The sequence below is a fragment of the Tenrec ecaudatus genome, chromosome 6 (genome assembly GCF_050624435.1).
Source record: "Tenrec ecaudatus isolate mTenEca1 chromosome 6, mTenEca1.hap1, whole genome shotgun sequence".
NCBI classification, from domain to species: Eukaryota; Metazoa; Chordata; class Mammalia; order Afrosoricida; family Tenrecidae; genus Tenrec; species Tenrec ecaudatus.
Genome location: NC_134535.1, coordinates 158,565,692 through 158,578,325, shown reverse-complemented (window position 1 = coordinate 158,578,325; position 12,634 = coordinate 158,565,692). Strand labels below are relative to the sequence as shown.

At 50.3% G+C, this 12,634-nt stretch overlaps 1 protein-coding gene across 3 annotated transcripts in view; it reads right to left on the bottom strand.

Annotated features, from left to right (window-relative positions):
- The window catches only part of SFMBT2 (Scm like with four mbt domains 2), a 264,343-nt gene that overhangs the window by 31,496 nt on the left and 220,213 nt on the right, over positions 1-12,634 (bottom strand). The window lies entirely within an intron of this gene.

Below are 12,634 nucleotides of genomic sequence, written 5' to 3'. Positions count from 1 at the left end.
CGCTCGATAAATATTGGTTTTCTTCACCCAGTCTCTGTCTTGCGGGTACAAATCCAGCACTCCAGAGATTATGCAGATTAAGGAGGGCTTCTTTCCTCTTCACTCAATGAAATGGTTGCTGCATCATTTCCTCATATTGAAGTCCATGAGCACCAAGAGTCGTTTAGCCATTTCCAATCCCGACCCTGCCATATGTTAGAGTTCTAACAATGCTCAAAGGGCAGGAACCACTTTAACAGGAGCTCCATTATCTGGGAGGCGCCCTGGTGGTGTAGTGGGTTACATGTTAGGTTGCTAACAACAAGGTCAGCGGTTCAAATCCACAAGGTGCTCCCAGGGAGATAGGGGAAGCTTTCTACTCCTATAAAGAGTTTCCAGCCTTGGACACCCATAGGGGCTGTTCTCTCCAGACTTATGGGGTTCACTATGAGTCAGGGACCACTTGATGGCATCCGAGGGGTCCGCGTCTAAAATAATGAAAACATTTCCGAGTACAAACACGGCCCCCACAGCTTGGGTTAGGCTGACACAGTGGGGAGAAGAATCTGGTTTTGAAAGAGCCCTAGTGGCAATAGTGCTTACATGCTGGGTTGCTACCCGGAAGGTTAGCAGTTTGAAACCACCCTCAGTTTCCCGGGAGAAAGACCAGTAGAAAGAAGAGGCTTTGTGCCCCCCGAAAGAGCTACTGTCTCGGACATTCCCAATGGAGTGCTGCTGAGTCAGCCTGGCCTCAATGGCAGTGGGTTTGTCTGAATATCTAATTATCTGTTGAACTCTAGTGACATTGTAGCGACGTCTCTTTGAGACAGACTAACTCTCAGAGAAACATGATGGAGAATTCTCTCTTGAGAGGCAGACGGGATCCCAGGCAAAAGAAGCCCTCAACCCCGTATTCTGTTCACTCTGCAGTTTACTGCCATGGTTACATGGCTATTTCCACTTCTTAGGGTACCCTGGGTCACAGCAGCATCTCAAATGTCAGAACACATCAGGGCACATCAAACATTCCCAGGCACCTAAAGCATTTCTTCCTTGGAACTTCACAATCAGATGGAATGGATCTAATGTTATGGCTTGTCTTAAATTTCATCTAAAGGGACTTATCATATTTTTCCTCCAATTAATCACTGATTCCTCCTGACCATTAGGATTTGTCTATTGACCAATCGCTGGCAAAGGACATCACGCTTGGTAGAGGGTCAGTGGAAACGAGGAAGGCCATTGATGAGACCCTAAGCTCAAACATAACGATTCGGAGGACAGAGTTTAGTGCCTTGAACATCCGGTTGCTGTGAGTCGTATCGGGCTCAACTGCACCTAACCGCAACAGTGAATGGTACTTAAAAACCCTCCCATGGTGCTTTCCTACCTCGTGGTCGGTCATGAGTAAAACAGTGAAAATCCCGATCCTCTCTTAGGAACGTTCTGTTCTTCTTGGTGGCCTTCCTTCTCTCTCCCACATCGCCAGTTTCTTCCTCCCAACTAGGACCGGTCCCCGAGGAGCAAGACTTGCTGTGACATCATCCACCCCCACGAACTAAACCAGCAGCCCTCCCTCCACCTCTCAGCTTTCTCTGATGGCTCTCAGCTCCTGCTTCTCCTCCAGAAAGTGATCGACATCGCCAGGGGCCTCTCAATCCTGTCTGGATCACCATACAGTGGGATTTCCGAGTCCAAAGCGCTGGAGAACCTGATTTTGAATCAAGGTCTCTTCTAATCTAGTTCAATTTTTATTTCACTTGTCTGCAGCATGTGACACCATCACTCTCTTCTCACCAGATGGCAGGTGCCGAATGATTCTCCAACCCCAGGCTCTTCTTTCTCCTCCGTTGCCGGTCCGTTTGCTGAGCGGCCTTGGTTGAACCTTTCTGATATGACCAGCCGCAAATGAGGGCACCAGCCAGGCTCGGTTCTCGAAAGGTTTCTCTGTGATTTACACTGGCTTCACAGTGGACCTGGCTTTAGACACTACCCGTACACAAACAGCTTCATCATTAACAAATTTCTACCTCCAACCCACACCTCTCCCAACTCCGGACACAGAGCCCTCTGTGCTTTGATCCAAACCGACAGATAAGTCTATCTCAGAGCCTTCCCTTTCTCACCTCTTCTCCTATCTAACAAAAAGGCCAAACTCAGCAGGGGATGCCTCTTTCTCTGTGCTCACATCACGTGTACCTGAAGCCCTCCTTCCAGCCAGTTCGACCTTAAAGATGTGTCCGAACGTACACCATCATCATCACCCAAGACCAAGCTACCAACCTTTGCTTCCATCCTTTTTTGGGGGGTGCGGAGGGGTGCCTGGGCTTCTTTGATGACTTCCAAACCGTTCTCCCTGTTCCTCCCCGGTCTTCCTAACTCCTCTTGTCTGCAAGATCTCTTAAAATCCCAAGTCACGTCAAGTCACTCTTGAAAGGGTTTTTTTCCCTCTACCTCAGAGCATAATCCACAACCCCCTCCCCCACACCCCACCTCTCTTCATCTGGGTCCAGCCACCCGGCCACTGACTCTTCTGGAACCCACCAGCCTCCTCTTGCCTCTCAGATTCTCCTCTGCTCTTTGGACTGTTCCTCCCGAGGATCTCCTCCTGGTCCACCCCTCCCCTCAGCAGGTCATGACGCACACAGGCCCTTGTCTCTGCCTCTGGGGCCCCATTGACGGTCTTATGCACCGTAAAAGCACCTTTCTCCCACCCCTCCAAGACCTCTTTGAGGGTGACAGCACTGACCCCCATCGGACATACTCACATTATTCACACTCTGCCCGACATAACTCTTGACCGCTTGCCCCCATCAGAACACACGCTCGAGAAATCCGGGACTCTTCTTTATTGGCTGCCATAAGCATTGTCATTAGGACTCCATATGGCCATCGTACGTGCTCAACACATCTTCAATATGGGTCCATCTAATGCTTCTGCGGGCACCCCAGGTGGCACAAATGGTTAAGCGCTAGACTCAACCAAAAGGTTGGCGGCTCAAACCTACCCAGAGCCACCAGGGAAATAAAGCCTGGCAATTGGCTTCTGAAAGGTCACAACCTTGAAAGCCCTTTGAAGCACTGTGACCGAGTCTACAAATTTAGGATTGTGCTGTGAGTTTGAATCGGCTCCCTGGCCACCAAAAACCAACGTGATGATTCACCCACTCCAAGAATCTGTTCAACAGCCTATCTGAATAGAAGTCTCTAGGGGGGTGCAAACTGTTAAGCCCTCGAATCCCACCTGGTAGGTCAGCGGTTCAAATCCATCCAGAGGTGCGTGAGCAAACAGGCTCGGTGATCTGTTTCCAAAAGGTCACAGCCTTGAGAACCCTCTGGACTCCATACATGAAGCAAAGCCAACTGAGGGCAAGCAACAACCATCGGGGCCGGCGTTACCAACTGACCGCTGCAAAATCCTTCCCTGGGGTCCAACAAGAGAATTCAACGAGGGAACCTTGCGTTGTTATGGACAACCATAAAGATTAGGAACAAAGCAAACAAAAATTCAACTTTTCCCTCTACCAACCTCCTAAGCTATGACTTAGCATCCTGCTAATTTCTGTCCCCCAGACTGTGTGTTTGCGATAGTTTAAGTACACCCACCAGGTGAATGCCTTACCCTTAATGGGTCAGCTAATGTGCAGCAGAAGCTTAAGAACAAAAGCAACTAAAACACCCCGAACCTCCAAGAGGCAAATCCTCATTTGTCTTTGGTTCTGATGACTGATTTCATTGGATGTCAGTCAGGCAAGATTCTCCTTATGTCTGGTATTATCTGTAAAGAGTGAGTCCTTGACAGGAAATCCTGTCTCCCACTCTCTCATAAATGGCTTGACCTTGAATGATGAGTCTAGGGTACACGGAATCAAAACGCCCTTAATTTGCAGGATGTCATCCTTTACACACAGCTATATGGCTACCCTGCGTTATGGGGCCCCACATTAAAGTTTTTCAGTAAGGATTGCTAGTGGTGCAATGGTTAAGCCTTTAGCTGCTAAGTGAAAGGTTGGTGTTTCAAACCTACCCGGCAGTGCTGCGGAAGAAAGACCTGATTCCACAAAGATGATACAAATAAACAAGCCCACTGCTACTGAGTGGATTTCAACTTGGCGGGTTTCTAAGGCCGTAAGTCTTTATAAAAGCAGACAGCCTCATCTTTCACTGATCAGCTGGTGAGTTAGAGCCACTGACCTGGAGTTAGAAGTCCAATACTTAACAGACAGCACTGCCAGCCACATGAACCCGGGGGCATCTCTACTGTTACACGGGGTTGTATGAGTCAACAACACAACAGTGTTTGACTCAAAGTTGTTATGAGAGGTAGCTGGACACAAGAGCTCAGCCACACATGGAGAACATGAAAGAGAAATGCAAACAAGACACCACAGCTCATTACCAACATTGGAAACCAACCTCATCAAAACAAAGAGACGGGAAGGCCCTAAACTATCAACCCTGCAGCAGAACTAGAAACTGCAAACAGTCACGCATGTCAACCTCACAACTGCCAGGGGCCACCTGACAATTCTAAAACTGGGGTGACTAGGAGCATGGCCATTTTATCTTCCTTTTTTTTAAATGGGGAGGGGGTGTCACGTGACTATGTGCAGAGGAACATCTCTGCTTGAGGGCGGGGCGGTCACAGCCACTGAAGGATTCAGGCTTCGGGGAACAGATGCAGCTCTGGCCTTGCGTAAAGCCGGGGTTTCTTTGGAGCCTCCACCCAAACCTATTTCACGTGTCAGCGGAGCAGAGCAGTGAGTCGGACCCAGATCCTCAGTGATGGCAGGTCTCCACACACTCCTTTTCCTTCCGAGCGACCCCGCGGCTCAACATTCAGTCCTCGGCTGTGATGTCTGAAATGATCATTCCCCTGCCTGGCTCTGTTCGTCATACTTCATGGAAGGATTTTACAGTCTGAGATAATTACTGGGCTCCTCTATTAGGCAAACTGCTTAATTTCTATTAGCTAGTGGCTGAGGGCTATGAAATTGGGTCCCATCAGAGGCTAGACATGAACCAGGGGGTCCACAGAAGGGGGCAGCTCTGTAAGGAGGCTTCTGGTGTCAGTTCGTTTCCCTCCCATTCTATCATCAAACAATGCACGGCATTTGATTTACGAACATTTCCAACAACGACTGACACTAGCTATGCAGAACTGGGGGTCATTCTAACACCACCAGGCCCAGGTTTCGGGCTGTGTATTTACAATTGGGGGGCGGGGGTCCTTATTAAGGAGCCCTGGTGGCATAGTGGGTTACGAGATGGGCTGCTAAGCTGTCAGCAGTTTGAAACCACCAGCAGCTCCGGAGGATAAAGATGAGGCTTTCTACTCCTATAAAGACTGACAGTCTCAGAAACCCACAGGGACAGTTCTACTCTGATGTAAAGGGTGCTTATTTGTCAAATTGACTCAATGGCAGTGTGTGTGAGTGTATGTGTGTGTTATCTTATTAAATTGGGGTTCATCTTGAGAGCACCAGCCTCCCTCCATTCCCTTTCGGGAGACTGTCAGGACCCTCTGGACTATTACTCCGTGAGACACCTCCCTCCCTCCAGCTGCTAACACTGTGCCTGCCACAAGCTGAAGACGCATCAACTACCCATCATCTGACTGACTGAATGGGTAGGCTACTTACTTACTTTCTGCAGTGCCTGGTGCCAGAAGAGTATCTGGGACGGACGAGGCCGGTGCTCAGCAAACACCTGCTGAGTGCTGAGTGCCCGGACAACTCAAGAGACTCATGAACACATCCCCTGCCGTCTAGTCTAAGTGTGCTTCTGATCACTTACTTCTTCGCTTTTTAGTCCCCCAGGGCTATGCAGACCTCAAACATCTCAGATGGGGGTAAAGACCCAGTCTCCTCCACACTTCCTGTGCACCCAATATAGCAACAGGCAACACCCATTAGCCAACCAAAGCTCTGACGTCATCAGATTGGTACCCATGGCTCTTCACCGTGTCTGCCGTCACTTTCTGCCAATGCAAATGAGTTACAACCCATTCTTCTTCATACCAAGGAAGTCGCGCTTCACGGCTCTTACTAAAGCTTTGCAACCCCGGACCAGATGGCGAGGAGGAGGGCCAAAGTGACCTCTTGAGAAACTCCTAGCGGATGGATAGAGCGATGGAGAGAGAGAGGTGCACATTTGTGACATGTATTTGTCGTTTACGCAGCAGAAACAAGATTTCTGCCTTGATAGGAGAGAAGCTCTATCTAGTCTCACAAACTGGATATATATATATATATATATATATATATAAAAAAAATTGGATATATTGTATATATATAATTGGATATATATACCCCCCCCCCATCGGTCCGCTTCACCATATTCAGACCTGTCTCTTGTCGCAAGTTGGAGTCCACAGGTCTCCAATCAATCTCTCCAGGGCTTTCCACTAAACGGGTGGAAAGTGATGTCGGAGGAAAGAGGAAGCTCATGGAAGTGTCTCGCTTCAGGATGTCAGAGTGGCTTTCTCTTAAGCCTGCTTGTAGGCACCAGGAGGAAGACAAAGAGAGTAGGGGACCAGGTGCTATATACATGTCTTTACCTTTAAATAGCAAGCACACCACCTGTAAGATTCCTTTCGATGGACATCCCTCCCTTAAACTACTGGACCTGGCTGTCGAGAAGCCGCCCGGGAAGCACAGGCCGTCCCCCATGCAGAGCTAATCCAGTTCCACACGGACTGCTGGCTTCATTCACCTAGAGCTAATATGGACATTTTGAGCAAGGTCTCCCACAGAGTCCCTGCTTCAAGTGGAATGGCTCTCTCTCTCCTCTCTCTCTCTCTCTCTCTCTCTCCAATGGCTAACATAGGGGTTACGCGCTGGCAAGGATTCTAAGCCAAAGAAGAACCACAGGTGTCCCTTCACGGCTCTATCAAGACAGCGGCAATGAGACCCTTTCCAAATTGGTGGTTTCTGGGTCGTTTTGGGGACCCAGTCTGTCTTCTCCCATCCTGGGTCTGCATCAGAAGCGGCGAGAGTCATCCCAGGACATGCGATATGAGAAAACCCAGGTTCTGTCCCGCTCTCTTGCTTGCCCTGTGCTCAGGTAAGCTCACTGGCTCTCACTCAGTGCACACGCAGGCATAACACCAACCTTATCACAACACAGACGAAAGGTAAACGTCTCAGGGCTGGCAGCGGATGGGGTTCCCAGACAGCACTAAGCAAACATTTTCTGAATACATTTGGGCATCAACAGAATGGCAAGCAAGATTCTACCAATGATGCTAATGGGCCCTTAGTGGGAGGAGGCTTATGATACAGAAACATCTACCTGGAGCCTACACATAGCTCTAGAGCAGTGGTTCTCAACCTTCCTAATGCTGAGACCCTTTCATACAGTTCCTCACGTTGTGGTGACCCCCAACCATAAAATTATTATGTTGCTACTTCATCACTGTCATTTTGCTACTGTTATGAATCGGGTGACCCCTGTGAAAGGGTCATTCGACCCCCAAAGGGGTAGCGACCCACAAGTTGAGAACCACCGCAGAGGTTGTGTTGTCTTTCAGCAACACTGGACTAGGGGCTCTGGGAGCTTGGCAGGGGTGGGAAAGCTTAAGAGAGACCAGGACCATGATCACACTGGAGAGGGCAGGTCTGAATGAAAAACGTATCACCAACCGTCTCTGCTGTAGCAAGTCTGACTTCTCCATGGCAACTGGCCCCCTATCTAAGGGGACGTCTCTGTGTGGCCCTAAAGGATGACTGGCTAGTTGTTGACCTTGCTTTGAGGTCAATGCCCCCCTCTGCTGCACCCTGTGCACTTGAAGCCAGTCACAGCTGTCTCAGCTGCTCTAGTTCTAGTCAAGTCAAAATGGTCCGAACACTCGCCAGTCCAGAAAGGGGGTTTGTGCTGAGATTTACCCCGGAGTCTATGCCAACTCACAGTGACCCCAGGGGTGTGGGGTAGCACTGCTGCGTGGGGTCTTCAAGGCTGCGAGCCTTTGGAAGACCACCTGGCCGAAGTACCTGTGCTTGCGTTTGAAACTGACAACCCCTGGACTGGTAGAGACACACACAGAGGAGCACTCTTTCCAGAATCTTCCTCCTCTCAGCGCCCAGGACCCCGCTGCTTACTCAGCATGGAGCACTTTCTAAATCGGCTCCGTCTCCACCCCCACAGACATCATCTATTCCTAGATGGGACACAGGGAAAACAAGGATCGTTTTACATTTCCTAAAGACACGAAAGTCCTTAATTTCTGCTGTCACTGAGGGCTCCCAAGGAGTAAGTGAAACCTGAAACCAAGGGGGGTGCCAGCTCAGGGAGAAGCATGAGCATAAAGATGGGCTTGGCGGAAACTTATGTGTTCTCTGCACACACAGAACTGAAGTGCTTGCTTTTTTTAAGACGCCCTCCCCCCTATCCCCCTTTCTGCCTCATGCATTTTCTGAACATCAGCAAAAAATGAGTTTTGTCATCAGAAAGCTGCTCCGGCCTGGCTTTGAAATTTGGCTGCTGCTACCTCTTGGAATTATCTATCAAGGAAAACTACTTTTGACTTAAAAAAACACATTGAGCCAACCCGTAAAGAGAGGCTCAACTGAAGGTCACATTGGCTTGTTAAGAGAGCTAGGTGTCTCGGGGAGGAGACGAGCCAGTCAGGGTGCAGGGTAGCAACAATGAAAAATATAACTTTCCTCTAGTTCCTAAATGCTTCCTCCTCCCCCACGATCATGATCCCAATTCTACCTTACAAATCTGGCTAGACCAGAGGATGTACACTGGTACAGATAGGAACTGGAAACACAGGGAATCCAGGGTGGATGATCCCTTCAGGACCAGTGGTGAGAGTGGATATACTGGGAAGGTAAAGGGAGGGTGGGGTGAAAGGGGAAACCGATTACAGGGATCTACATATAACCTCCTCCCTGGGGGACAGACAACAGAAAAGTGGGTGAAGGGAGACGGTGGACTGTGTAAGATATGACAAAATAATAATCTATAAATTATCAAGGGTTCATGAGGGAGTGGGGAGTGGGGAGGGAGGGGGGAAATGAGGAGCTGATGCCAGGGCCTTAACTGGAGAGCAAATGTTTTGAGAATGATGAGGGGCAATGAATGTACAAATGTGCTTTGCACAACTGGTGTATGTGTGGATTTTGATAAGAGTTGTATGAGCCCCTAATAAAACGATTAAAAAAGAGAGTTGTACAAGCCCCCAATAAAATGATTTTTCAAAAAAGAGAGAGAGAGCTAGATGGTGACACCCCGATGTCTCATTTGAACAACGAGAAAACACAACAGGAAACCATCTGGGAGGCAGCTCCAAACAGCCCCAGCAGATCACCGGGTGCCTGCGCTTTTCCGATCCCTCCAGTAAAGCACACCCAGATGCTGAATCCGGGCATCACAGCAAAAGCCTAGCAACAGGGCCGCCAGGCCATTCTGGGTGGAGGGATCTTACTTCACACTGGGTTAGGAATTCTTACATCTCGCTCTAGTTTGCTTTCCATGTGGACTGGGTTTTCTTATCTGCAGAGCGCTCCGGCCTCAGCCAGCATAGCAGGACAGTCCAGCTGTCTCAGCTCCTAAAGGAGGCTTTTCACAGAGGTGCTGCCCCTCCCCCTCCCATGTCTCTCCAGGGCACCTCCTGCTGGCTCAGCTACAAAAGGCAGCACACCAAACCTTCCAAAGGCTGCCTACATGAAACGGAAAGGATCCCAATCAGTGAACATGTTGTGTTGTGTTACGTTATGTGCCTAGTACAATGTCCAGGCCCACAGTGGGCTGCCGGTCGCATTTGTGTCTAACCATGACCTTGGCGTTTCAACTGCTTTCAGCACTCTTTCCTGCCTGCCCCTTCTCCTTCCCGCAGCACCAGCGATGCCTGCATCTGCAGGCCTGTCCCACCTGTGTCCCTCGCCCGGGAGCACGTGGGCGACTTCTGGGTGATCTCACAGCCCCTGCCTCCGCCCCACCTCAGCACCTGTCGTGCTCACGGCACTGCCACATCCTACCCCCTGGCTTCTTACCACCCCACCCCCTTGAACGGAAGCTTATCAAAGGCAGAGGCCACCACGTTTGGAAGGTTGTTGGTAGGTGCCACCGAGTTGGTTCCGACCCACAGCGCCCCCAGGCACACAACAGAATGAAACACAGCCTGGTCCTACACCATCCTCACCATCGTCCCTGCACCCGAGCCCATCTTGCAGCCACGGCGTCAATCCATCTCCTTGCGGGCCTTCTTTTAGCTGCTTCTTGACTTTACCGAGCATGACGGCACCTTCTCCAGGGTGGAGTGGAAAGGGGAAACCGATTACAGGGATCTACATATAACCTCCTCCCTGGGGCACGGACAACCGAAAAGTGGGTGCAGGGAGATGGTAGACTGCGTAAGATATGACAAAATAATAATTTATAAATTATCAAGGGTTCATGAGGGAGTGGGGGGCAGGGAGAGAGGGGGGAAATGAGGAGCTGATGTTCATAAGACAAAGTCTCTCACCATCCTTGGCTCTAAGGGGGCTCTCTGGTCACATTTCTTCTACAACAGACTGGTTTGTCCTTTTAGCTGTCCATGGTCCTATCAATTCGTATGTATGAAATGCTCTTCAATCAATCACCACAACCATAGCTTGATCATTTTTAAATGTGTTTTTTTATCTTCTAAGCTATCCCTTTGATTTTTTTCTCTAAAACTTCCCCTCCCCGCCCGCCCCATCAGTATATGCCTTTAACTTTGAATACCATCCATAAACCAGGAGAAAGGAAAGGTGGCGGGTATCTAGCTTTGCCGCATTCTTCTGAAGTCAAATGAATATTGGAATTGTGCACTGGTTAGGTTGTTGAGAGGAAAGTGTTCCCTGGGAGGGCTCCCAGGGCCCAGGGCAGGAGGGCCATGCCCCTTAGGATCCCAAGGCAGGATTTCCATGCCAGCCCATTGCCCACCGGGCCCTCCCTCATAGCAAAGCCTCGGGAAAGCCAGGTAACTATTTTAAAAAAAAACTAATTTTGAACAATGAAAATACACTAATTCGATGTGTATCCCCAGTCTAAGTATGTGTGCATCAGCCATTCATAACCACCTTCGTTTCCCAAAGGCAGGAGTCCTGGCGGCCTTGCGGGTACAGTACTGGCCTGCCAAGTGCAAGGTCTAGGTTCACAGGCACCAGCAGCTCCAACGAAGAAAGATGAGACTGACTGCGCTCCAGTAAAGCTTGGCAGTCTCAGAAGCCTGATGGGACCGTTCTACTCGGTCCTATAGGGTCCCTATGAGTCAGAATGGACGCTACGGCAGTGAGGTTGTTTCTCCCCTACCTACACCCTTGACTTCTACCCATGCAGTCTTCCACAGCTGTGCAGTTCAAATTCTACTCAGGCTCTGTAACTTAGATCACGTGTCGCCTCCCATCTATCTGCCGCGCCCTCCTCTCTGACTCACAGTCTGCCTCTGCTAAGATGACTGCCCTGGAAGTCTTAGGGACAGTACACGCCGTCACAGAGAGTCCTCAGGAATGGGAATCCCCTTCCTGGCAGCGGGGTTCTATTTTCCTTGCTTTGCTTTGGGGATCCTGGACCTGAGAATACTTTGTACCTGTCTCTGGTGATGGCAGGCAGCATTCCCCAGAGCTAGCTTTGGATTTTTCTGTCTTCCCAGAAAGCACCGAACACCCAAATGGGTGGAGGACACATCTCCTGGGCGTCTTGACCCAGTTCTCCGCACAGGGCCTGGTCCTCGAGGGGGGCCGACAGATACTTGTCTAATGGAAAAGCAGGCTGTGTGCCCAAGAAATGAAAAAGACATTCACTCATCACAGTGTGGTCGTGGCACGGAAGATGCACTTGGTACCCTCTGAAGAGACAGCACTAAAGCGGGTGGAAAAGCAGAGAACGGGGTCCAGGGAGAGTTCAGAAATTGCTGCAAGATCCCAGCCCGTCTCCAAGCCCTGTCGGAGACGGAGCTGTAACATGCAAGCCGGAAAAGAAGCTCTGTCCACACAATTAGGAGTCACCTCCATCGGCAGGTCGCCTCCTAACAGCAGGAGGGAGTGGACACTCATGCCACCACAAGGACTGTCACACAAACTGTGGAGGCACCTGGACGCCACCTGGACGTTGATCATGAACCTCCAGCCCATAGGTCATTGTACCGAGTACTGGCCGGGATAAGACAAACTGTAGGATCGTGTGACTCACCACTCCCAGGCACTGAAAGAGCGCACGGCTGTGGCTACTGTTGTTGGGCCCCAGAGGGTCTGCACGGACACAAAAGGACCCCTATACACTGAGCAAATCAAAATCACCCCTGTCCTGCGCCATTCTCAGCATGGGCACTAGGTTCGACACCACTGCTGCCGCCACCGTGCCAATCCACCTCCCTGCGGATCTTCCCTCTTTCTGGATGACCTTTGCCCATAGTGCCAAGCACGGGACTAGTCTCTCCCGATCACAGGTCGGAAGGGCATGCGAGTGTTTCTAACGATGCTCTATATACTGCCGCATGACGTTTCTTTTGCCTGCCTGGGCTTGCTCCGGAGGCCTGGTGGCACAGTGAGTACACGCTGGCCTGCGATTCACAAGGTCAGCAGGTCCAAACTCCCATCCCCTCTGAGAGAGGAGTGACGCTCGCGGAAACCCACAGGGCCAGTTCTATCCAGTCCGAGTGGGGAAGCCAAGAGTCGGCACCTAG